Below are 5737 nucleotides of genomic sequence, written 5' to 3' on the forward strand. Positions count from 1 at the left end.
CAACTTCCGAAGTTGGAATCCAACCTCGATATCAAAAAGTCCACTCCCGGTCAAACTTTCAAAAAATTTAACTTTCGCCATTTCAAGCCTAATTCAGCTACAGACCTCCAATACACAATCCGGACACGCTCCTAAGTCCAAAATCACCCAACAGAGCTAACGAAATCGACGTTCCAGAGTCGTCTACATACAGTTCCAACTACGGTCAAAATCCTAGAACTTAAGCTTCTTTTGGAACTAAGTGTCCCAAATAACTCCGAAACCACAAATAAAACCTCTCGGCAGGTCGCATAAGCATAAAAAGATACGGGAAAAGTAGTAAATAGGGGATTGGGGCTATTACTCTTAAAACGACCGACCGGTTCGTTACAATTAATTGTCGAGCATAAGTTGAATTCTTTTTTTCTGTACATCTTTATGATATTCTTCTAAATTAAAAACTAAAAACTTGCGCTTGTGGAGTTAGCATGGATTTCCTATAACATTGACATAAATTCAAAAATCTAGGCATAAGGATGAAAACAAACTAGTAGTACACTAAATAACTAGATCTAGCAAAGAAGAAATTCTCCAAAAGCAGGTCTTACAACAACAACAACTAGGATATTGCTCTGGGCCATTTATTGAGATTACATATCCATTCCCTTTTATACAACTTAAATAGAATGCACGTGCAACAACTCTGCTTAATCAAAACACGCAGGTTATATTACAAGAGTAAATACGTAATTGCATTGGACATTGAATATCATTTCAGTCATATAATTTTAATAGTTAAAAATTAAACTGAGAATACCCATCATTTTACCATAATAAAGTAACAATTGAATATAGAAAAGACATGTGCCTTGCTTTCATTGATTTGGTACATATATTGTGCGAATAAATTTTTACCTATTACGAGATAATATAATTATGTTTTAGAATGCAAACAAAGATGTATAAGTAGGTAGTTGCCCGTTCACTTTTTAATTTTTTTTAATTATAAAAATAGAGGTCTCTTTGAAAAGAAGTATACAGTTTGACTCTAATGGGGCAGTTTATACCAAGTGATCAATAAGTTGTGGGAGGCTTGGACCATTTGTCTGTGCTTTTTTTAAAGAGAAAATCTCACTTTATACCTATTAAATTCAAACTATTTATCCTTAAATATCCATACCTAAGCTATTTACTACTCCTATTCATGTGGTCCAAATTATTTACCCGCCTCCTCCCCCGGAATATGGAACTTTTCAAGCACCTACCAGTTACCCACCACATTAACCTGTGATCGGTTTTCCTCAGCCAGTTCCTCCACCTGGCGTCACCGCATCATCACCTGAATATTATGCTCATGGTTATCAGGCTGTTCCAAGTTCTTCTACCACCCTCTGCTCCTATACTGTGTTCATGATTTTAATAGTTACCGCAATTAGTTATTCAGATGCCGAAAAAAATCACCTGATATTCATGATTTTCGTGAATTATTGTTGCGTTTTTCAGTGATTATGGGTGGGTGGACTTTATTGTACAAAAATTCAAATCCACCATTGAAGGACCTTGAAGCTTGAAACTCATAACTTGGTTTGTTTGAGTTTTTAATTATTTTGATCCGATCCTATATGGGTTTGTTTGGAAAGTTGATTGGAGGTTGTATCTAAAGTTTTAGTCAATTTGGTGGAGATTTTGTAGTAGATTTTAAAAGTTTGGGTTGAAATATAGTTGAACAAGAGAAGAAGACGAATTTGTATTGTATACTCAAATAGTATACAAATATACCATTTTGGTATACAATTCATTCCAACTATATACCCTATTAGTATAACTATATACTATATTGGTATCATATGCTAGTTGAATCATTTTTTGGTTGTATTAGCTGCATTTATTAGTACAATATTTGATTTTCTTTTAATAATAGTAATATAGTTCAATATCTTGAAATACTTTATTACATTAATATGTGGTACACTATTTTTTTTATTTTTTTCTTTATGCATGTGTGTTATGTAATAGTAGTATAGTCATATAGTTGCCGGAAATTAACCAGTAAAACTGTATACCATGTTGGTATAGTTATATGTCATATTGGTAACTTATGGTAGTTTGAACATTTTTTTGGTTGTTTTGGCTGTATTTTTAAGTAAATTCTATTCAAAAATTATTTATATGAACGTGATTTGCAGTGCTGGAAAATTTTTGTGCTGATGGATATAGATTATGTGTATTATGTAATAGTTTTTATAATTATAGGTAATTGTTGGAACAACCCATACAACTATACACCCTGTTAGTATATGGAATGAGCAAGTTGCTTTGCGAATATTTAGCTTGCAATGCGAGCATGTAATTTTCTCATACTTTTATTGTATCCTTTAATGTTTTGGTACAGTAGTATAGTCACAGATAGTTGTAGCAATATTCTAGAGCAATCATATACTCTGTTGGTATACATGTATACCATATTGGTATCATGTGGTACTAGAAGTCTTTTTTGCTACTTATATTTTTATTGCATTTTCCAATATTTTATTATCATTTCTATTCTAACTAGTATATATGGAGATTTAGTGGCCGTAGATTATATTGTCTTGCTCCATCACTGGTTGGTGTTACTGCTAATGGTAGAGTATGTACTAATATTTATAGGGAAGGAGATCAAGGTTTGCATGGCAATCACGTGGAATTAAAAAAGGAACAAGAAATAAAGAAAAAAAATAAAAATAAAAAAATAAAGAAGGAGTCAAATTAGAGTGTGAAATAAGTTATGGTAAAAATAATAATAGTACGATTTGGGCAAAAATAAATGAATAAAAGAGAAAAAAATAGGAAGAAAATGAGAAAAAAGAAAAGGATAAAAGAAAAGAAAAAAGGAAAAAAAGAAAAGAAGCATAGAAATAAAAAAGAATTGGAGAATAAAGAAAAGATTTCCCAAAAAAACTGCTATGGGTAGGAAATGTAATTAGTTTATAGGTAGAAAAACAAATGGGTAGACAAGGGTAAATAGTTTTGTTTTTGTGGGTAACTGTGTCAAAACCCCTTTTTTAAAACGGGAGGACTATACTGAAATATTATGAACCCGAAATATTACGATTTTAAGAATTTATACAAATAAACTCAAATTAAATTGGGATTTGTCACGACCCAAATCTCCCTTCGTAAGATATCGTGACGGCACCTAGTCTCTACGACTAGGTAAGCCTAACATTTGCTGAATAATAAAAATGAAATCATAAATCTAATAGCTAACTGTAACAGATAATTAAATACTAATAGAAATGCCGCTCGGCATGTACAGTAACCAACTCTCAAAATATACACAAAACTCTCCCAAGACCCGGAACACCATAAGTCACAAGCTTCTAAGAATTTGTCTAACTGTTCTATACATTAGTATCTAAAAGAAGTAAAGGAAGAATTAACACAAAAGAGATAGAAGGAGACTCCGAGGTCTGCGGACGCGGGCAGATGTACCTTGAAGTCTCCAGAGCAGCAGCAGCTATGCAACTAAAAGCGAGGCTGGTAGGAGGTACCTGAATCTGCACACGAAAACATGTGAAGAAAAGTAGCATGAGTACACCACAACGATACCCAGTAAGTGTCAAGCCTAACCTTGATCGAGTAGTGACGAGGTTAGGTCAGGGCCCTACTGGTATATATATAAGTTAAATAAGGCAGAATGAAAATATCGCAGTATAATAAGAGACTAAAATTTAACAAAAGGAAATCACAGAAAAATAACAGTACAATACACAGGAATAACAGCAGGGGATCACTCGAGATACCGTCTCGTAGTCCCAAAAGTAAATGTGTAGGAGGATCTCTCGGGATACCGTCCCGTAGTCCCAAAATAAATATGTAGTGGGATCTCCCGGAATACCATTCCGTAGTCCCAAAGTAAATATGCAGGGGGATCTTCCGGAATACCGTTCCGTAGTCCCAAAGTAAATATGCAGAGGGGGTCTCCCGGAATACGGTTCCGTAGTCCGAAAGTAAATACGTATCCCAAACAACGAAAACAACGGTTACAGCAAGTAATCCTACAATTTAGACTAAGTACAAGTCAAGGAAAAAGTAGTAAATCCACTGAGCATGCTGCACAGAGTTCAAATACGCATTTAAGGCACGTAGACATACTATTCTAGGCTAAACAGGATAACTACACATGCTGGTATATCTCAACTAAGAAGAAACAGGTTATTACTTAGTAAAAAATCAGATTTTACAACAAATAGCACGCGTACGCACTCATTACCTCACGTACTCGGCGCTTACATATCACAACAGTACCAAATCCTAAGGGGAGTTCCTCCACACAAGGTTAGACAAGCTACTTACCTCGAATCAAACTCAATCAATCGATCACAATGCCTTTTCCACGAATATCCGACTCCAAATGGCCCAAATCTAGCCAAACACAATTACATATCATAAATACAACTAAAATAAACTAATCTAATTAATGAAATCAAGACATTAATAAGAAATTAGAAAAATGCCCCAAAAAGTCTCCCCGGGCTCATGTCTCGAAATTGAGTAAAAGTCACAAAATATGAACACCCATTCACTCACGATTTCACTCGTACTAAAATGATCCAAATTCGATAACAAAATCCCAATCGAAACTAAAAAACTTGGTTGATGAACTTTCCAAACTTTTTCCCAATTTTCTCAACCCAAATTCCTTAATTAATGATGAAATCGACTATAAATTAGTGGAATATAAAGGAGGTAAGAATCATTACCCAAAAGCTCTGTCTGAAAATCCTTCAAATAATCGCCCAATCCGAGCTCTCAAAGTTCCAAAATTGAAAATAGGATAAAACCCTCGAACTTGCCCTTTTTCTGCCCAGCGATTTAGCATTTGCGGGCCTCCAGTCGCACCTACAGAAACTCCTTCGCAGGTGCAGACTTGACTTAAGTCCCCTGGGTCCGCATTTGCGAGAAGAGGGCCACACCTGCGGATGCGCACCTGCGACCACATCGCTCCTGCGCACCTTCCCTCCGCAGAAGCGAAGCCGCTTCTGCGTAAAGCTTTACGCACCTGCGAACCCAGCCTGGGCTGCCCAAACCCGCTTCTGCGAGCCTCCATTGGCACATGCGTATCCGCACCTGCGGACAAACGCACCGCAGGTGCGATTACACCAGAAGTTCAAAAACTTCAGCAGTTACACAAGTCCAATTTTCGATCCGTTAAGCATCCGAAACTCACTCGAGGCCCTCGGGACCTCAACCAAACATACCAACAAGTACTAAAGCACCACACGAACTTAGTCGAGCCCTCAAAACACATCAAACAACAACAAAAACACGAATCACCCTCCAATAGGAACTTAATGAACTTTGAAACTTCAAACTTCTACAACCGATGCCGAAACCTATCAAACCACGTCCGATTGACCTCAAATTTTGGACACAAATCATATTTAATATTACGGACCTACTCCAACTCTTGGAATTAGAATCCGACCTCGATATCAAAAAGTCCACCTCCGGTCAAAATCTTCAAAAATTCGACTTTCGTCATTTCAAGCCTAAATCAGCTACAGACCTCCAATTCACAGTCCGGACACGCTTCTAAGTCTAAAATTACCCAACGGAGCTAATGGAACTGATGAAACTCTATTCCGGAGTCGTCTTCATACAGTTCCGACTACGATCAAAATCCTAAGACTTAAGCTTCCATTTTAGGGACTAAGTGTCCCAAAATACTCCGAAACTAAAAACAAAACCTCCCGACAAGTCACATAAGCAGAAA

This window comes from Nicotiana attenuata, chromosome 10 (assembly GCF_001879085.1).
Source record: "Nicotiana attenuata strain UT chromosome 10, NIATTr2, whole genome shotgun sequence".
NCBI lineage: Eukaryota > Viridiplantae > Streptophyta > Magnoliopsida > Solanales > Solanaceae > Nicotiana > Nicotiana attenuata.